The sequence below is a fragment of the Uranotaenia lowii genome, chromosome 2 (genome assembly GCF_029784155.1).
Source record: "Uranotaenia lowii strain MFRU-FL chromosome 2, ASM2978415v1, whole genome shotgun sequence".
NCBI classification, from domain to species: domain Eukaryota; kingdom Metazoa; phylum Arthropoda; class Insecta; order Diptera; family Culicidae; genus Uranotaenia; species Uranotaenia lowii.
This window is the reverse complement of record NC_073692.1, coordinates 389,226,446-389,248,531: the sequence shown is the minus strand read 5'-3', so window position 1 is coordinate 389,248,531 and position 22,086 is coordinate 389,226,446.

The window sequence follows — 22,086 nt, the reverse complement described above, 5'->3', positions numbered from 1 at the left end:
TCATTTTTGTCATTTTTGTCATTTTTGTCATTTTTGTCATTTTTGTCATTTTTGTCATTTTTGTCATTTTTGTCATTTTTGTCATTTTTGTCATTTTTGTCATTTTTGTCATTTTTGTCATTTTTGTCATTTTTGTCATTTTTGTCATTTTTGTCATTTTTGTCATTTTTGTCATTTTTGTCATTTTTGTCATTTTTGTCATTTTTGTCATTTTTGTCATTTTTGTCACTTTTGTCATTTTTGTCATTTTTGTCATTTTTGTCATTTTTGTCATTTTTGTCATTTTTGTCATTTTTGTCATTTTTGTCATTTTTGTCATTTTTGTCATTTTTGTCATTTTTGTCATTTTTGTCATTTTTGTCATTTTTGTCATTTTTGTCATTTTTGTCATTTTTGTCATTTTTGTCATTTTTGTCATTTTTGTCATTTTTGTCATTTTTGTCATTTTTGTCATTTTTGTCATTTTTGTCATTTTTGTCATTTTTGTCATTTTTGTCATTTTTGTCATTTTTGTCATTTTTGTCATTTTTGTCATTTTTGTCATTTTTGTCATTTTTGTCATTTTTGTCATTTTTGTCATTTTTGTCATTTTTGTCATTTTTGTCATTTTTGTCATTTTTGTCATTTTTGTCATTTTTGTCATTTTTGTCATTTTTGTCATTTTTGTCATTTTTGTCATTTTTGTCATTTTTGTCATTTTTGTCATTTTTGTCATTTTTGTCATTTTTGTCATTTTTGTCATTTTTGTCATTTTTGTCATTTTTGTCATTTTTGTCATTTTTGTCATTTTTGTCATTTTTGTCATTTTTGTCATTTTTGTCATTTTTGTCATTTTTGTCATTTTTGTCATTTTTGTCATTTTTGTCATTTTTGTCATTTTTGTCATTTTTGTCATTTTTGTCATTTTTGTCATTTTTGTCATTTTTGTCATTTTTGTCATTTTTGTCATTTTTGTCATTTTTGTCATTTTTGTCATTTTTGTCATTTTTGTCATTTTTGTCATTTTTGTCATTTTTGTCATTTTTGTCATTTTTGTCATTTTTGTCATTTTTGTCATTTTTGTCATTTTTGTCATTTTTGTCATTTTTGTCATTTTTGTCATTTTTGTCATTTTTGTCATTTTTGTCATTTTTGTCATTTTTGTCATTTTTGTCATTTTTGTCATTTTTGTCATTTTTGTCATTTTTGTCATTTTTGTCATTTTTGTCATTTTTGTCATTTTTGTCATTTTTGTCATTTTTGTCATTTTTGTCATTTTTGTCATTTTTGTCATTTTTGTCATTTTTGTCATTTTTGTCATTTTTGTCATTTTTGTCATTTTTGTCATTTTTGTCATTTTTGTCATTTTTGTCATTTTTGTCATTTTTGTCATTTTTGTCATTTTTGTCATTTTTGTCATTTTTGTCATTTTTGTCATTTTTGTCATTTTTGTCATTTTTGTCATTTTTGTCATTTTTGTCATTTTTGTCATTTTTGTCATTTTTGTCATTTTTGTCATTTTTGTCATTTTTGTCATTTTTGTCATTTTTGTCATTTTTGTCATTTTTGTCATTTTTGTCATTTTTGTCATTTTTGTCATTTTTGTCATTTTTGTCATTTTTGTCATTTTTATCATTTTTGTCATTTTTGTCATTTTTGTCATTTCTGTCACTTTTGTCACTTTTGTCACTTTTGTCATTTTTGTCATTTTTGTCATTTTTGTCATTTTTGTCATTTTTGTCATTTTTGTCATTTTTGTCATTTTTGTCATTTTTGTCATTTTTGTCATTTTTGTCATTTTTGTCATTTTTGTCATTTTTGTCATTTTTGTCATTTTTGTCATTTTTGTCATTTTTGTCATTTTTGTCATTTTTGTCATTTTTGTCATTTTTGTCATTTTTGTCATTTTTGTCATTTTTGTCATTTTTATCATTTTTGTCATTTTTGTCATTTCTGTCACTTTTGTCACTTTTGTCACTTTTGTCATTTTTGTCATTTTTGTCATTTTTGTCATTTTTGTCATTTTTGTCATTTTTGTCATTTTTGTCATTTTTGTCATTTTTGTCATTTTTGTCATTTTTGTCATTTTTGTCATTTTTGTCATTTTTGTCATTTTTGTCATTTTTGTCATTTTTGTCATTTTTGTCATTTTTGTCATTTTTGTCATTTTTGTCATTTTTGTCATTTTTGTCATTTTTGTCATTTTTGTCATTTTTGTCATTTTTGTCATTTTTGTCATTTTTGTCATTTTTGTCATTTTTGTCATTTTTGTCATTTTTGTCATTTTTGTCATTTTTGTCATTTTTGTCATTTTTGTCATTTTTGTCATTTTTGTCATTTTTGTCATTTTTGTCATTTTTGTCATTTTTGTCATTTTTGTCATTTTTGTCATTTTTGTCATTTTTGTCATTTTTGTCATTTTTGTCATTTTTGTCATTTTTGTCATTTTTGTCATTTTTGTCATTTTTGTCATTTTTGTCATTTTTGTCATTTTTGTCATTTTTGTCATTTTTGTCATTTTTGTCATTTTTGTCATTTTTGTCATTTTTGTCATTTTTGTCATTTTTGTCATTTTTGTCATTTTTGTCATTTTTGTCATTTTTGTCATTTTTGTCATTTTTGTCATTTTTGTCATTTTTGTCATTTTTGTCATTTTTGTCATTTTTGTCATTTTTGTCATTTTTGTCATTTTTGTCATTTTTGTCATTTTTGTCATTTTTGTCATTTTTGTCATTTTTGTCATTTTGGTCATTTTTGTCATTTTTGTCATTTTTGTCATTTTGGTCATTTTTGTCATTTTTGTCATTTTTGTCATTTTTGTCATTTTTGTCATTTTTGTCATTTTTGTCATTTTTGTCATTTTTGTCATTTTTGTCATTTTTGTCATTTTTGTCATTTTTGTCATTTTTGTCATATTAGTCATTTTTATCATTTTTGTCATTTTTGTCATTTTTGTCATTTTTGTCATTTTTGTCATTTTTGTCATTTTTGTCATTTTTGTCATTTTTGTCATTTTTGTCATTTTTGTCATTTTTGTCATTTTTGTCATTTTTGTCATTTTTGTCATTTTTGTCATTTTTGTCATTTTTGTCATTTTTGTCATTTTTGTCATTTTTGTCATTTTTGTCATTTTTGTCATTTTTGTCATTTTTGTCATTTTTGTCATTTTTGACATGTTTGTCATTTTTGTCATTTTTGTCATTTTTGTCATTTTTGTCATTTTTGTCATTTTTGTCATTTTTGTCATTTTTGTCATTTTTGTCATTTTTGTCATTTTTGTCATTTTTGTCATTTTTGTCATTTTTGTCATTTTTGTCATTTTTGTCATTTTTGTCATTTTTGTCATTTTTGTCATTTTTGTCATTTTTGTCATTTTTGTCATTTTTGTCATTTTTGTCATTTTTGTCATTTTTGTCATTTTTGTCATTTCTGTCATTTTTGTCATTTTTGTAATTTTTGTAATTTTTGTCATTTTTGTCATTTTTGTCATTTTTGTCATTTTTGTCATTTTTGTCATTTTTGTCATTTTTGTCATTTTTGTCATTTTTGTCATTTTTGTCATTTTTGTCATTTTTGTCATTTTTGTCATTTTGGTCATTTTTGTCATTTTTGTCATTTTTGTCATTTTTGTCATTTTTGTCATTTTTGTCATTTTTGTCATTTTTGTCATTTTTATCATTTTTGTCATTTTTGTCATTTTTGTCATTTTTGTCATATTAGTCATTTTTATCATTTTTGTCATTTTTGTCATTTTTGTCATTTTTGTCATTTTTGTCATTTTTGTCATTTTTGTCATTTTTGTCATTTTTGTCATTTTTGTCATTTTTGTCATTTTTGTCATTTTTGTCATTTTTGTCATTTTTGTCATTTTGGTCATTTTTGTCATTTTTGTCATTTTTGTCATTTTTGTCATTTTTGTCATTTTTGTCATTTTTGTCATTTTTGTAATTTTTGTCATTTTTGTCATTTTTGTCATTTTTGTCATTTTTGTCATTTTTGTCATTTTTGTCATTTTTGTCATTTTTGTCATTTTTGTCATTTTTGTCATTTTTGTCATTTTTGTCATTTTTGTCATTTTTGACATGTTTGTCATTTTTGTCATTTTTGTCATTTTTGTCATTTTTGTCATTTTTGTCATTTTTGTCATTTTTGTCATTTTTGTCATTTTTGTCATTTTTGTCATTTTTGTCATTTTTGTCATTTCTGTCATTTTTGTCATTTTTGTAATTTTTGTAATTTTTGTCATTTTTGTCATTTTTGTCATTTTTGTCATTTTTGTCATTTTTGTCATTTTTGTCATTTTTGTCATTTTTGTCATTTTTGTCATTTTTGTCATTTTTGTCATTTTGGTCATTTTTGTCATTTTTGTCATTTTTGTCATTTTTGTCATTTTTGTCATTTTTGTCATTTTTGTCATTTTTGTCATTTTGGTCATTTTTGTCATTTTTGTCATTTTTGTCATTTTTGTCATTTTTGTCATTTTTGTCATTTTTGTCATTTTTGTAATTTTTGTCATTTTTGTCATTTTTGTCATTTTTGTCATTTTTGTCATTTTTGTCATTTTTGTCATTTTTGTCATTTTTGTCATTTTTGTCATTTTTGTCATTTTTGTCATTTTTGTCATTTTTGTCATTTTTGTCATTTTTGTCATTTTGGTCATTTTTGTCATTTTTGTCATTTTTGTCATTTTTGTCATTTTTGTCATTTTTGTCATTTTTGTCATTTTTGTCATTTTTGTCATTTTTGTCATTTTTGTCATTTTTGTCATATTAGTCATTTTTATCATTTTTGTCATTTTTGTCATTTTTGTCATTTTTGTCATTTTTGTCATTTTTGTCATTTTTGTCATTTTTGTCATTTTTGTCATTTTTGTCATTTTTGTCATTTTTGTCATTTTTGTCATTTTTGTCATTTTTGTCATTTTTGTCATTTTTGTCATTTTTGACATGTTTGTCATTTTTGTCATTTTTGTCATTTTTGTCATTTTTGTCATTTTTGTCATTTTTGTCATTTTTGTCATTTTTGTCATTTTTGTCATTTTTGTCATTTTTGTCATTTTTGTCATTTTTGTCATTTTTGTCATTTTTGTCATTTTTGTCATTTTTGTCATTTTTGTCATTTTTGTCATTTTTGTCATTTTTGTCATTTCTGTCATTTTTGTCATTTTTGTAATTTTTGTAATTTTTGTCATTTTTGTCATTTTTGTCATTTTTGTCATTTTTGTCATTTTTGTCATTTTTGTCATTTTTGTCATTTTTGTCATTTTTGTCATTTTTGTCATTTTTGTCATTTTTGTCATTTTTGTCATTTTTGTCATTTTTGTCATTTTTGTCATTTTTGTCATTTCTGTCATTTTTGTCATTTTTGTAATTTTTGTAATTTTTGTCATTTTTGTCATTTTTTGTCATTTTTGTCATTTTTGTCATTTTTGTAATTTTTGTAATTTTTGTCATTTTTGTCATTTTTGTCATTTTTGTCATTTTTGTCATTTTTGTCATTTTTGTCATTTTTGTCATTTTTGTCATTTTTGTCATTTTTGTCATTTTTGTCATTTTTGTCATTTTTGTCATTTTTGTCATTTTTGTCATTTTTGTCATTTTTGTCATTTTTGTCATTTTTGTCATTTTTGTCATTTCTGTCATTTCTGTCATTTTTGTAATTTTTGTAATTTTTGTCATTTTTGTCATTTTTGTCATTTTTGTCATTTTTGTCATTTTTGTCATTTTTGTCATTTTTGTCATTTTTGTCATTTTTGTCATTTTTGTCATTTTTGTCATTTTGTCATTTTTGTCATTTTTGTCATTTTTGTCATTTTTGTCATTTTTGTCATTTTTGTAATTTTTGTCATTTTTGTCATTTTTGTCATTTTTGTCATTTTTGTCATTTTTGTCATTTTTGTCATTTTTGTCATTTTTGTCATTTTTGTCATTTTTGTCATTTTTGTCATTTTTGTCATTTTTGTCATTTTTGTCATTTTTGTCATTTTTGTCATTTTTGTCATTTTTGTCATTTTTGTCATTTTTGTCATTTTTGTCATTTTTGTCATTTTTGTCATTTTTGTCATTTTTGTCATTTTTGTCATTTTTGTCATTTTTGTCATTTTTGTCATTTTTGTCATTTTTGTCATTTTTGTCATTTTTGTCATTTTTGTCATTTTTGTCATTTTTGTCATTTTTGTCATTTTTGTCATTTTTGTCATTTTTGTCATTTTTGTCATTTTTGTCATTTTTGTCATTTTTGTCATTTTTGTCATTTTTGTCATTTTTGTCATTTTTGTCATTTTTGTCATTTTTGTCATTTTTGTCATTTTTGTCATTTTTGTCATTTTTGTCATTTTTGTCATTTTTGTCATTTTTGTCATTTTTGTCATTTTTGTCATTTTTGTCATTTTTGTCATTTTTGTCATTTTTGTCATTTTTGTCATTTTTGTCATTTTTGTCATTTTTGTCATTTTTGTCATTTTTGTCATTTTTGTCATTTTTGTCATTTTTGTCATTTTTGTCATTTTTGTCATTTTTGTCATTTTTGTCATTTTTGTCATTTTTGTCATTTTTGTCATTTTTGTCATTTTTGTCATTTTTGTCATTTTTGTCATTTTTGTCATTTTTGTCATTTTTGTCATTTTTGTCATTTTTGTCATTTTTGTCATTTTTGTCACTTTTGTCATTTTTGTCATTTTTTGTCATTTTTGTCATTTGTGTTTCCAGAATTAAATAAGAACTATGTATCTTAAAATTCCATCCGGCTGGATTTAAAAAGAAACATGAAATATTCTTTTAATCATATCTTTGAATTTCATTGCAGAATAATGAATCAATCAACGTCTTTGTTACTCGCGTACGAAAACACCGGGAACCGAATCCATTACCCATTCCAGGGTACAATTCGTGAGCCAAAATTTGAATTCAATGTCTTGGTTTGGCATTCATTTTCCGTTTTTGTATTTGAATATATCTTTCGGCAAAGCTACAGTACGCAAGAAGCTAGAAGTGCAAGTTTCGCCGGAAGGTTATTTTTCCTTTTTCCCATTCCACAACTGAAAACAATATTGAACCAGAACTATCCATTTGTCGTCGTTTCCAGGCGACTCGAGTGTTGTTGCATTGTTTAGTCGTTCAATCGAGAAAAGAAGCTTGAAAAATTGTACTTAATGGCTTTAAAGGAAACAGTGTTGCGGAAAAATCGTAACGAAAGAAGGTGTTTTACATGAATGATTTTTCCACAAAAACTTAAGTTCATTAAAATTTTAAGAATTTATGCATGAGAGTTTACAACATATTATTTTAAAAATTCAATATTTGAATTTAAGTTTCATAATTTAATATCCCCCGTAAACGTCAATCCATCAGGCATCCCCAGCCAAGTTTCAACTAACAAAACTGAAGCTAAATTTTCTTCTACTTCCGCCAACAGTTGTGGAACCGAGTTATCAATTCTCACTACTCGAGCCCGAGAGGCACTTCATGATGGAAAACTAAAGCAACAATTCACCGCAACCGCAAAAAAAAAAGAGGACGAGGGACGTTCTGCCTCAAGTGCTCGATAAGTGCTGGGCGCTTCTTTTGCTGAGGAAATGGCGCGAGAACCGGAAGTTGGTACTTTCCGGCTGCTGGCGCCATGGTGCACAAATTTGGAAACGATCAGCAGCTTGGGTTTTTCGGGGGAGCAAAGTTTTTCGGCTTTGTTCTTTGCTTCGCTATTCGATAGTCTGCAAAGTTTTTCCCCAGGAAGAATAGTGAGAAGTTGAATCGGAAAGGTAGAAAGTGGGGTGTTGAGTTGATGATAAATTTTATCGATATTGTAATTGTGCTTTCCTTCGCGCAATAGTTCTTGGCGATAGTTTATCATAAAAAAAAACATATTGTGGTTATCTCATCATTTGTTTGAAAGTCTTATTTTCCTTTAAATATTATTGAATTTTGAGGGAAACTTTTAATTTTTATCATATTTTTAAAAACGTATACAATTTTCATTTCAATCACAGAAATCAAATTTGCATAAACTAAGGAGATTCACGCCGAGTTGTTTACCGAAAGTATTATTGGATAATTCCGACTCCATAAATTGTGTTGCATTTGCTGGTCCATAAATTATCCTCGTTTTTTCGGGCGTTGGATTTATTGACTTTATTTCAGTTTGGTCTAGTAGTTGGAGGTTTTCTTTCCGATGCATGTGGTTGGCACAAATGAAAGTAGAGCATGAAATTGCATTTTTCTCTCCCAATATTGAATCAGAATTAGGTGTTTGCAAAGTTCAGCAGTAAACCGGAAGAGCAGAAATGTTGCCACATAAATGCAATTGATTTCGTGGCTTTTTTCCTACACTTAATGCTTTTTTATGGAAAAAGCGTTTACGAAATTCAGCTGTTGTATCTTTTATTGTGGTGAGAATCAAACTGTTGGCAGGAGCAAGCAAGCAGAAAAGTACATCGAGACACAATGGCAACATTTGTTTTACACTGATTTATTCTTTCAATGGTTACAACATTGGTTTAAAATTTTGGTTTTCCCTCTCATGTATTGTCCTATGATAATGAAATGAGATTCATTGTTAAATTGTCACTAAAAAGCCTACACGGGAAATTGAAAAACTCATGTTAATTTACTTTAGAGATTGGAATAGCGCAGATTAATTCCGATGCTTAACTCGATTATCGTCAAATCGACCAGAATTTTGGCCTTCCGCTGGATAAAGACAGAGTTGGCTTAAGAATTGCAGATTTTTAAGACTGCTGCTGCTGATTGTTTGTTTTAATTTGGCCTTCCGGTGGACAAAGGCGGCATTGGCTTGAGAAGCGCTGATTTTCTAGCCTGCTGATGATTGTTTGTGATCATTTGGCGTTCCGGTGGAAAAAAGACGGGTTTGATATGGCTTTCGGGTGGAAAAGGACGGATTGGCTTGGGAAATGCAGATTTTTATGGCTGCTGCTGCTGATCGTATTGTTTTGGCCTTCCAGTGGATAAAGATTGGCTTAGGAAGCGCAGATTTTTAAGGCATTTGCTGCTGATTATTTGTTGTGATTTGGCGTTCCAGTGAAAAACGACGGATTGACTTAGGGTGCACAGATTTTTAAGGCTGCTGCTCTGGATTGTTTGTTTTGATTTAGTCTTCCGGTGGACAAAGACGGATTGGCATAGGAAGCGCTGAATTTTAAGGCTACTGCTGCAGATTGTTAGTTTTGATTTCCCTTCCGGGAAGAAGGCAGATTGGCTCAGGATGCGCAGATTTAAAGGCTGCTGCAGCTGATTGTTTGTTGTTTGTGATAAGACAAATAAAACATTTCATTGAGAATAGAGGTTAGAAGGAATGTAGAGTTGATTTGAAAGATACACAGATATTAAAAAAATGTGGGATGGAGAATAAAGATGTGAAATATGGATATTAAAAAAATGTGGGATGGAGAATAAAGATGTGAAATATGGATATTTTATTTTATTTAGTTTATTTAAAAACCGTTTGTTTTACATTCTGGTCTCAAGGATATTTGGTTAAAAAAATGTTTTAAAAAACAGTTGATACGTAAATATTTTTGATTGAAAATAAAGGTGAGAAGGAATATAGGCACCAGATAAAGGATATGCAGAAAATAAATCAAATGAAATAAAAATAAAATAAAATGATAGATGTATTCGGCAACACTGAAGATTGACAAAACAAAATAAATTCCTATGGCACCGTCTGTCATTTTGATAACACTAAGCAAAACAAACAAAACGAGGTCAGTCTTTAATCTATTCTTGTTTGCGACAGACGTGTCTGAGTGAATCTCTGAATTAAGATTCGTAAGAGTCGTGAAATCACGACAATGGCTTTGTTGGTAGAATAGACACAAAGAGCGCAGATTTTTAAGGTTGCTGCTGCTGCTGCTGATTGTATGTTGTGATTTGGCGTTCCAGTGGAAAAGACGGATTAACTTAGGGTGCACAGATTTTTAAGGCTGCTGCTGCTGATTGTTTGCTTTAATTTTGCCTTCCGGTGGAAAAGGCGGATTGGTATGGAAAGCGCAAATTTTAAGGCTGCTGTGGATTGTTTGTTTTTAAAAGGCCTTCCGGTGGATAAAGTTGGATTTGGCTTAGGTAGGAAGCGCTGATTTTTAGGGCTGCGCTGATGATTGTTAGTTATCATTTGAAGTCCCAGTGGAAAAAGACGGGTTTGATATGGCTTTCTGGTGAAAAAGACGGATTGGTCTGTCTGTCTGTCTGTCTGTCTGTCTGTCTGTCTGTCTGTCTGTCTGTCTGTCTGTCTGTCTGTCTGTCTGTCTGTCTGTCTGTCTGTCTGTCTGTCTGTCTGTCTGTCTGTCTGTCTGTCTGTCTGTCTGTCTGTCTGTCTGTCTGTCTGTCTGTCTGTCTGTCTGTCTGTCTGTCTGTCTGTCTGTCTGTCTGTCTGTCTGTCTGTCTGTCTGTCTGTCTGTCTGTCTGTCTGTCTGTCTGTCTGTCTGTCTGTCTGTCTGTCTGTCTGTCTGTCTGTCTGTCTGTCTGTCTGTCTGTCTGTCTGTCTGTCTGTCTGTCTGTCTGTCTGTCTGTCTGTCTGTCTGTCTGTCTGTCTGTCTGTCTGTCTGTCTGTCTGTCTGTCTGTCTGTCTGTCTGTCTGTCTGTCTGTCTGTCTGTCTGTCTGTCTGTCTGTCTGTCTGTCTGTCTGTCTGTCTGTCTGTCTGTCTGTCTGTCTGTCTGTCTGTCTGTCTGTCTGTCTGTCTGTCTGTCTGTCTGTCTGTCTGTCTGTCTGTCTGTCTGTCTGTCTGTCTGTCTGTCTGTCTGTCTGTCTGTCTGTCTGTCTGTCTGTCTGTCTGTCTGTCTGTCTGTCTGTCTGTCTGTCTGTCTGTCTGTCTGTCTGTCTGTCTGTCTGTCTGTCTGTCTGTCTGTCTGTCTGTCTGTCTGTCTGTCTGTCTGTCTGTCTGTCTGTCTGTCTGTCTGTCTGTCTGTCTGTCTGTCTGTCTGTCTGTCTGTCTGTCTGTCTGTCTGTCTGTCTGTCTGTCTGTCTGTCTGTCTGTCTGTCTGTCTGTCTGTCTGTCTGTCTGTCTGTCTGTCTGTCTGTCTGTCTGTCTGTCTGTCTGTCTGTCTGTCTGTCTGTCTGTCTGTCTGTCTGTCTGTCTGTCTGTCTGTCTGTCTGTCTGTCTGTCTGTCTGTCTGTCTGTCTGTCTGTCTGTCTGTCTGTCTGTCTGTCTGTCTGTCTGTCTGTCTGTCTGTCTGTCTGTCTGTCTGTCTGTCTGTCTGTCTGTCTGTCTGTCTGTCTGTCTGTCTGTCTGTCTGTCTGTCTGTCTGTCTGTCTGTCTGTCTGTCTGTCTGTCTGTCTGTCTGTCTGTCTGTCTGTCTGTCTGTCTGTCTGTCTGTCTGTCTGTCTGTCTGTCTGTCTGTCTGTCTGTCTGTCTGTCTGTCTGTCTGTCTGTCTGTCTGTCTGTCTGTCTGTCTGTCTGTCTGTCTGTCTGTCTGTCTGTCTGTCTGTCTGTCTGTCTGTCTGTCTGTCTGTCTGTCTGTCTGTCTGTCTGTCTGTCTGTCTGTCTGTCTGTCTGTCTGTCTGTCTGTCTGTCTGTCTGTCTGTCTGTCTGTCTGTCTGTCTGTCTGTCTGTCTGTCTGTCTGTCTGTCTGTCTGTCTGTCTGTCTGTCTGTCTGTCTGTCTGTCTGTCTGTCTGTCTGTCTGTCTGTCTGTCTGTCTGTCTGTCTGTCTGTCTGTCTGTCTGTCTGTCTGTCTGTCTGTCTGTCTGTCTGTCTGTCTGTCTGTCTGTCTGTCTGTCTGTCTGTCTGTCTGTCTGTCTGTCTGTCTGTCTGTCTGTCTGTCTGTCTGTCTGTCTGTCTGTCTGTCTGTCTGTCTGTCTGTCTGTCTGTCTGTCTGTCTGTCTGTCTGTCTGTCTGTCTGTCTGTCTGTCTGTCTGTCTGTCTGTCTGTCTGTCTGTCTGTCTGTCTGTCTGTCTGTCTGTCTGTCTGTCTGTCTGTCTGTCTGTCTGTCTGTCTGTCTGTCTGTCTGTCTGTCTGTCTGTCTGTCTGTCTGTCTGTCTGTCTGTCTGTCTGTCTGTCTGTCTGTCTGTCTGTCTGTCTGTCTGTCTGTCTGTCTGTCTGTCTGTCTGTCTGTCTGTCTGTCTGTCTGTCTGTCTGTCTGTCTGTCTGTCTGTCTGTCTGTCTGTCTGTCTGTCTGTCTGTCTGTCTGTCTGTCTGTCTGTCTGTCTGTCTGTCTGTCTGTCTGTCTGTCTGTCTGTCTGTCTGTCTGTCTGTCTGTCTGTCTGTCTGTCTGTCTGTCTGTCTGTCTGTCTGTCTGTCTGTCTGTCTGTCTGTCTGTCTGTCTGTCTGTCTGTCTGTCTGTCTGTCTGTCTGTCTGTCTGTCTGTCTGTCTGTCTGTCTGTCTGTCTGTCTGTCTGTCTGTCTGTCTGTCTGTCTGTCTGTCTGTCTGTCTGTCTGTCTGTCTGTCTGTCTGTCTGTCTGTCTGTCTGTCTGTCTGTCTGTCTGTCTGTCTGTCTGTCTGTCTGTCTGTCTGTCTGTCTGTCTGTCTGTCTGTCTGTCTGTCTGTCTGTCTGTCTGTCTGTCTGTCTGTCTGTCTGTCTGTCTGTCTGTCTGTCTGTCTGTCTGTCTGTCTGTCTGTCTGTCTGTCTGTCTGTCTGTCTGTCTGTCTGTCTGTCTGTCTGTCTGTCTGTCTGTCTGTCTGTCTGTCTGTCTGTCTGTCTGTCTGTCTGTCTGTCTGTCTGTCTGTCTGTCTGTCTGTCTGTCTGTCTGTCTGTCTGTCTGTCTGTCTGTCTGTCTGTCTGTCTGTCTGTCTGTCTGTCTGTCTGTCTGTCTGTCTGTCTGTCTGTCTGTCTGTCTGTCTGTCTGTCTGTCTGTCTGTCTGTCTGTCTGTCTGTCTGTCTGTCTGTCTGTCTGTCTGTCTGTCTGTCTGTCTGTCTGTCTGTCTGTCTGTCTGTCTGTCTGTCTGTCTGTCTGTCTGTCTGTCTGTCTGTCTGTCTGTCTGTCTGTCTGTCTGTCTGTCTGTCTGTCTGTCTGTCTGTCTGTCTGTCTGTCTGTCTGTCTGTCTGTCTGTCTGTCTGTCTGTCTGTCTGTCTGTCTGTCTGTCTGTCTGTCTGTCTGTCTGTCTGTCTGTCTGTCTGTCTGTCTGTCTGTCTGTCTGTCTGTCTGTCTGTCTGTCTGTCTGTCTGTCTGTCTGTCTGTCTGTCTGTCTGTCTGTCTGTCTGTCTGTCTGTCTGTCTGTCTGTCTGTCTGTCTGTCTGTCTGTCTGTCTGTCTGTCTGTCTGTCTGTCTGTCTGTCTGTCTGTCTGTCTGTCTGTCTGTCTGTCTGTCTGTCTGTCTGTCTGTCTGTCTGTCTGTCTGTCTGTCTGTCTGTCTGTCTGTCTGTCTGTCTGTCTGTCTGTCTGTCTGTCTGTCTGTCTGTCTGTCTGTCTGTCTGTCTGTCTGTCTGTCTGTCTGTCTGTCTGTCTGTCTGTCTGTCTGTCTGTCTGTCTGTCTGTCTGTCTGTCTGTCTGTCTGTCTGTCTGTCTGTCTGTCTGTCTGTCTGTCTGTCTGTCTGTCTGTCTGTCTGTCTGTCTGTCTGTCTGTCTGTCTGTCTGTCTGTCTGTCTGTCTGTCTGTCTGTCTGTCTGTCTGTCTGTCTGTCTGTCTGTCTGTCTGTCTGTCTGTCTGTCTGTCTGTCTGTCTGTCTGTCTGTCTGTCTGTCTGTCTGTCTGTCTGTCTGTCTGTCTGTCTGTCTGTCTGTCTGTCTGTCTGTCTGTCTGTCTGTCTGTCTGTCTGTCTGTCTGTCTGTCTGTCTGTCTGTCTGTCTGTCTGTCTGTCTGTCTGTCTGTCTGTCTGTCTGTCTGTCTGTCTGTCTGTCTGTCTGTCTGTCTGTCTGTCTGTCTGTCTGTCTGTCTGTCTGTCTGTCTGTCTGTCTGTCTGTCTGTCTGTCTGTCTGTCTGTCTGTCTGTCTGTCTGTCTGTCTGTCTGTCTGTCTGTCTGTCTGTCTGTCTGTCTGTCTGTCTGTCTGTCTGTCTGTCTGTCTGTCTGTCTGTCTGTCTGTCTGTCTGTCTGTCTGTCTGTCTGTCTGTCTGTCTGTCTGTCTGTCTGTCTGTCTGTCTGTCTGTCTGTCTGTCTGTCTGTCTGTCTGTCTGTCTGTCTGTCTGTCTGTCTGTCTGTCTGTCTGTCTGTCTGTCTGTCTGTCTGTCTGTCTGTCTGTCTGTCTGTCTGTCTGTCTGTCTGTCTGTCTGTCTGTCTGTCTGTCTGTCTGTCTGTCTGTCTGTCTGTCTGTCTGTCTGTCTGTCTGTCTGTCTGTCTGTCTGTCTGTCTGTCTGTCTGTCTGTCTGTCTGTCTGTCTGTCTGTCTGTCTGTCTGTCTGTCTGTCTGTCTGTCTGTCTGTCTGTCTGTCTGTCTGTCTGTCTGTCTGTCTGTCTGTCTGTCTGTCTGTCTGTCTGTCTGTCTGTCTGTCTGTCTGTCTGTCTGTCTGTCTGTCTGTCTGTCTGTCTGTCTGTCTGTCTGTCTGTCTGTCTGTCTGTCTGTCTGTCTGTCTGTCTGTCTGTCTGTCTGTCTGTCTGTCTGTCTGTCTGTCTGTCTGTCTGTCTGTCTGTCTGTCTGTCTGTCTGTCTGTCTGTCTGTCTGTCTGTCTGTCTGTCTGTCTGTCTGTCTGTCTGTCTGTCTGTCTGTCTGTCTGTCTGTCTGTCTGTCTGTCTGTCTGTCTGTCTGTCTGTCTGTCTGTCTGTCTGTCTGTCTGTCTGTCTGTCTGTCTGTCTGTCTGTCTGTCTGTCTGTCTGTCTGTCTGTCTGTCTGTCTGTCTGTCTGTCTGTCTGTCTGTCTACTTGAAACTTGTTGCCCAACCAGTCAAGCATATGCTTATTTTTTAAATTTCTAAACTCCATTCTTCAACACTTCGTACTAGGTATCTTGATTTAACCAACCTTTGAATGAGGCGAGAAGAAATTATTTCCGGAACATTTAACACACTGAAACTCCCGGGCAGAAAACTTTTCATCCGGGTGAGAGCTGCTCGCCGCACTGCAATGGCAACCAGTAGACCACTTTCATTTTGATTAAGGATTTAAGAAGTATGTTGATAAATTCAGGGATAAGTTAGCAAGTCCTATGTAGGCTGGGAGAAATTTCACTTTCCTGAGGAATGTAACTTTTCGAGAAATGTCTCAACTTGTACTTTGATTCTCTATCGACTATGCTGATATCTCGAATCAAGTTTGAAACTTTCAGAAACGAATGTGGCGCTGCTGGGATTTTTTTAACTTTTTTATAACCGGATTTGTAAACGATGAATAAAATAACAGAAAAATACTTCTTTATCAGATTTCATTTGAATACTTCATTTTTTTACGAAACCTTGAAAAATGCTTACAGTACCTATCATACACCGTATTTCAATCAACACGTCCGTAGAAATTCACCACCGGATTAGTGGGCGGATAAGCAAAGGTTTACTAAATCATTTTTGTACGTTACATTCCGAAGCCGTCCTGAAAGCTCTTCAACTCCTAGGTACCGGTGAAAGAGATTGATGAAGCTGGGCTGCGATTTCCATCAGTGAAACCCAACCTTTGAGTTTTCCCCCCTATTTTCCGTATGTTGTATACATTCGGGCGCACCAGGTAACGATAACTCATGGCAGGAAGTGGAAGTAGAAAGAGCTTGATAGTTGATGGGTTGCGAAAAACCTTCCATCGGAAATCAGCTTTGGTGGGCGAATGAATGACTTTCCATGCCGCTCGAGTTGTTTGGCTGCAGTCGAAATTCCTCCAGGATTTGTAGCCGAAACTGGCTCTAGAATCGCTTCCTGGTTCAGGTTCTACTGGGATGGGGATATGATACCGTCTGGTGTTTTTCAATGAGATGACGCTAACAGATGAGTCGGTTCTGTTTGCCGGTTTGGGTACTTTTGTGGAAAGACAAATGAAGAATGCGTAAATTCCGGGTCGAGCATACATTTGATGATGATGCTGGTTTGTTTCGGATGATTGCCAGAATAATCTGTCGATTATGTGCGTTATTCGTTTCAAGATAGATGGACGCTTTTTGGTTTAGCTTTGGGTTGGTAGTTCGGATAAATCGTGCAATGAATCGCACATCGATAGAATGAGAGTTAAGATTTATACTTTGAGCATTCTTATTTAGCATTCCAGTTCCCTTGTTGAACTATTACAATTTTGAACTTGTATTTCAAATTTTAGTGTCTTTGTTTTGGCGTTTCAGCCTTAAATACAATTCAAATGTTATTTGTTGGCCTGTTTGAATGCAGAATTTCTTAAATATGTTTAAAAAAAAAAAGGATCATCTCTCATCCGTAAAACAACGACCCCGGCAATATCTTTTCATCTGTGACGAAACATAAAATGGGTTTCTTTTTTTTTTTTGCTCTCCGTTTCCATTTCATAGTGCAGTATCAAGATAACTTTCTGCCAAGATGAGGTAGGTACGTTTCACCTGAACGAATTATGAATAGAGATGAGCTGCTGCTTGGCTGCTGCCGTTTGTCGTTGATTGAAGTTAGAAGCACAAGAAAGGAATCATCCTTCAAATGAAGATCCGTCCCGACGTAGCTTTTCAACTTGTCCGCATCGTCAAAGGACTTTTTTTTTATCCTTGTCAGAACTAGAATGTTGGGTGATGACAATTGGAATGCGAATTTTGTATTGCTCGTTGGTGGAAAATGACAGTCAGAAATGAAAAATATGATTAAAAAACAGAAAATCTGGATTGGTCAACTTAGTTTTCAACTATTTTTACACTATCTATATCATTTTTTTTAAGTATCCATTATTACATTTCATTTATAAACATGGTTTTCCGTCTCACGACATAACCTGATAAACAATATTCCTCATATTCACTCGACAAACATATCTGAATAGTTTTCAAACAAAACTGCCATTTACCAAATTTCTTTAGACACAATCTGGATGACTTGTCTCTTTTTCAGGAGACAGGTATACTGCAGTAGACAGAGTCGATTTGGGGTTATTTTTGATAAGTTGTTCAATTTATTTCACACTGTTTGCACGTGATGGAAATTTTTATTTGAAAGAAAAGGAAAGAAAAAATCGAATCATGAAGCTTTCCGAGAAAAATTGCCCTGGGCCCCCGAAGGTTTAATCCGGCCCTGTCTCTAACACTTACAATATGACTTCAATTATGAAACTTTTTTATCATACATTATTTGTAATAAATACACGTTGACTAAAAAATTTTCAATGCCAATAGAACATAACATAATGACGAAAGAATCAAATTACTAATTACGAAGGTATTAAATCTTAAATTAATCTGGAAATTCACTAGAAATTCGATGAAACTATTTTTTCATTGCATTGAATCAACTTCGCTAGAATTAAGAGACAAACCAATCCAGAACTTTTGTTATGAATTGCTTTTATCCTAACCAAATTATAATCAGATTTAAGTTTCAAAATTTTACAAAAAGTCTGTGGTCCGATTCTTGTTTGCAAATTCTGATAATCTGTTCGTTTCAAATTGTGAAATAAAACAAATAACATAGAATAAAGGATATAGAAAGTGATTTTTTGTTTCAATTTAACTTTACGAGGTGGCTCGTGGATGGAAACACTTTATTTTTTTTGCATAAAACTCAAACCATTTGTTATTTTTTATGTTAGTTTATGGATCTCACCAAATAAGTCTCCGTTGTCATCGACTACAAACCTCTTCCTCTAAAGCTTCCACTTTTCCGCCTGTTTCACTAGAGTTTCTACTTTTCCGCTTCCCACAGTCTTCCAATACACAATTTTTTTAAGTCGCTTTATTAATTGCTTAGTATTTTCCACGATTGTGTTCACCTTGGCGATTATGAGCACTTAAATTTTTATATCGATAATGCTAAAATAAACACTTATTATAGACACTTTTTTGCATTAGAGAAAATAAAATTTTTCTCGGAGAGAAAATTTGTGGCATCCCTCCAAGTCAACGCCTACTTAACTTTCTTCCAAGGTGATAAATTTTAACTCAAATACTTGGTTGATAATTTTACTACTTAGAGCAAGTTCACTGGTGTTGGGAAAAAGAGGTAGAAATTTTGGTGAAAATTTTATCATGCGAAAATGTTTTCAAGATCTTTGGGCGTTGTATTTTTTAAAGCACTGTTTCTATTTCAGCCGTATGTGATATAAATATTGCAATTTTTGCATCACAGCATACGAAAATACAACACGTGTTGTAGAAAAACTTGAAGGCCACAGATCTTGAAAATGTTTACGCATGGCAAAATTTTCAAAATGTGCAAAAAGTGACAAAATTTCTACCACTTTTTCCCAACACCAGTGAACTTGCTCTTATAGATGATAATTAATTTTATGCCGAAGAGAAATGACAAATAGTTTGATTTTTGTGCATTAAATAGTGTATCACTTTCACGTTGCAACCCTGTACTCATTCAACTTTGAAAGTAGTTCATTTTTTTTCGTATAGGCACTAAAATTTCCCAATATCCCAAAGCTTAGTAGAAAAAAAATTAACTTAGTCAGGGTTCGTATTAGGATGATTTTATGATCGAAATATACAAAGATCTACATATAATCAAATAAGAAAAATTCTCAAACAAAACTAAATATCTGTTGTCCTTGTATATGGTTTTAAAACAGTACTCGCTTGTTAATCAGATGCTTCTGGAACCGTAAGGTCACTTAAAACACTATTTTCATCACAATAATTTTGAAGGTTGAGTAATAAATATTTTAAAAAACTAAATCGAATGAGTTTTGAGAGCTACAAACATTTGTTAACAAATATATAAAACCATCAATATTGCCTGATAACATAGCCGAGCACAAAAACTATTGATTCATGGACAGGAATACGTCCAATTGGTCCAATTAGTGAAATATTTGAAAAAAAAACTTTTTTTTTCAAATTATTTCAACGATACGTCGGATTATGTAGTAAAACTGGCTTTGGAATCAGCTCCCAGAAGCGTCTGATTATCGATTAAAAGCGTTCGATCAACGAGCGAATACTGTATGTGAATTGTTCAGATACAATTCGATAAATATTATGGAATGTGTTTAGCTCCTAGTTTCACATATATGTTGGTACAATATTTCACTTAAATTAGCTACTTCAAAGTGATTCTTCAAGGCCAAGGCAAGTCTAAAATTTATGAAAAAAAAACCTCTTAATCGACTATCAATAGTGCTACTAACATTTGAAAAGATGATTTTTCAATGTCAAGAAACAACTTTCCCAGCAAACATTTATGAAGGTATAACGCAGGAACAGCAGAATTATTCAAACAAATATACCAGATAAAAAGATTGTATTAAACTTACCAAAATAGCATATAGCTACAAAAGTGCAGGCGATATATCTACAATGACAAGATTCTAACGATTCGATTTTTCAACAAAAAGCAAAATAAACGAAAAAAAAAAACAATTCCTCGACCGAGAGTTGAACTCCAGTCCTCCGAGTTCGCAGTCCGGTATCTTACCACTATGCCAACTCATTAGTTGATAAGGTCCACGCTATAGCTCTATAGGTGAGATTTTCTTTTTACGACCCGGTCAAAGGAAGAGACCGGAGAGAGTGTGAATTGAAGGACCGCCCATTTATCGTAAATCAGTTCACCCAAATCGTAAATGTCGAATGAACATATTCTCAACATTTTGGACACATATTTACGAATTGACTAAACTGCTATCCGACTCAACTTTTTTTGGGCAAAGCTTGTCGTAAATGAATGATAGAAAATCACTCAATACCAACGTGTTTACGATAGTTATTGAAAACGTCTTAATATTCGATTTGGATTATCATTTCTATTACGATTTCATGTTAGCTGGGTTGTCAAACACTGCCTGATATTTTTTTGCCAATACATAAATGTTAAAGCTTTTTTTTTTAGATTTTTAAAAACTTTAATGAACTTACTTTCCTCTTTAAGGATTCGATTATAGCTAACAAAGGTATGAAACTATGATATATATTATGCTTACATCAGCCGCTCTTGATTTGTTTTAAGAAAATTTTCAACACGGGCTTTGAAATCCTACAATAGCTAATCGCCTTTCTCCGACTCTTGTTATTAAATTTTCTTCCAAAAGTCTACCCATATACCGAGAATTAAATATGATTATGTGTGACTTGTTGTAAATTAAAGTTGTGGTGGATGTTTTTGGTTCGTGCTTTGCGGTGCATTATTCTTAAGGTTTGCATATCTCGTAAGCAGCGTAATGGTAAGATATTATGCCGTGGCATTTTGTAAAGTTCTAAGCTGGGATAGAGCCACGGAAACTTGAAAAGAGGGGAGATACACCGGAAATAGAATTGAAAAGCTAACACCTGGATCTATTTTAAGAATAGTTGCGGCCAAATATTCTACATAGTTGACAGATTTAATATGCTGTTATGTTATTAAGGGCTGATACAAGGCTGTAGGTAAGGTAAAATAATACAAGATCATAATCATCTAATTAATTTAGTCGGGAAAAAATTCGAATTTATTATTTTTAGATTTAAGGAATGCCTGGCAGCAGATTCGCAAAAAAATCAAAACAGCCAGTTAGAATGAAAAAGAAGTGTATTTGAAAAAAAATGCAACACTTTCATTTGTGAATAACTTTGAATGCATGAATGGAAATTTACGAAATTTTCAGTAAAGCTACCTAGTAATGTAATGTGTACGAGTACAAAATGGTGGTGGTGGTGACAATCTGTGAAGTAGTTTTTAAGATAGCGTTAAATACTAAAGTTCAATGAAAATATTTTTAGGGCAGAATCGAGAAAAATCCAGAAAATTCCAATTAAGAGACCCAAAACAGTTGGAAATCGACTATTTCACCAAAACATGGTAAATCGTTTAACTAGTCCTAGAGGACCCAATAGTGAGCTTAAATTTTAATATAAGTGAAGATTATTTATTCCACCACAAAACCAAGTCTCGCGTTGGAATCCGATTCCCCCCCTAGGAAGAGAATCACTTCCCAGCCACCCCCTCCCGTGCCGGTCGAAAATGTGGAAGATAAATATCTTCACACAGTTGGGAACAACTGTTCAATTTTGACCCGTTCACGGAGCGCATCTCGCAAAACTTATTCTCATTCCACTTCTCTTCCCAAATTCTGACCTTGCATCGATTCCTACCCTACATTTTTTTGTATAATTGACCCCCGGCCCAATTAAACTTGTAAAAGTAAATGGCATTAATAAAGAATTATTTGAATAAAAAAAAATCCATGAAGTAAGAGGAATGTGAGAGGTTTTCAAACTCAATCCGAAAATATGAATAGAGAAAGTGATAAAATAAAGTCTAATTTTTCTGACTGTTTTTTTAACTGACTTATAATCAGGCCTGATTTCATTTCAATAAGGTGGAAAAGCTGCCCGTCGGTAAAATAAACAAAATGCGGTGGTCAAATCGTGCGCAAAATATTTGGACTGCTTGTCGGGGGTTATTTTGGAAAAAAAACGTAATGGATAGCAAAACGAACTTTTTAGTGGTCACCCGAGCAGACTTTGATGCCTAAATCGATAGCAAACAGTAACCAAAATGAGCTATCAATGCCAAAATGATAGCATAATTAAGTATCCTGTTTTTCCATATGCCAAAATTAGGTTTCATTGAAGCATCAACATGTCGAAATTTGATGCCAAACCTATACCTAAATAAGGCATTGAGACCCATATGAAAGCACTATTTGGTTTTGTTTTTTCCAAGATAACAAAAAATGGCATCATTAAGGTTTCGTTTATTACGATAGAGCAGAAAAGTTAGATCAAAATGATAGCATGATTTGATACTAAATTTTGTGTGATGAAAAATCATATTTAATTTGATATTCAAAATTAAATCGAACCTAAAGCAAACATAAAATTAGGCGTATTGTGAGCACATTTGATTGCTGATTTTTGTGTCATTCCAAAATTAGGCATCTTTAAGGTATCATTTTTTTTAAAATAGGAAATTGCACCCACATTTAGAAACCTCCTCTCTTCGCTGTGACTGTTTTGGCCCTCTCCCCTACTAACCTAGGAAAACGCCAACAATCCCAAACTTGGCGCTCATCACATGTATTCGGGAAAGCACGTACATTTAAATGAATAATAAAATATACATTCCTAATAAACACATCTAGGACCACGAACAATTAAAACTGTAAATACCGAAATTGGAAATTCAACAAATTTATTATATTTCTGTTTGATAACGTGTC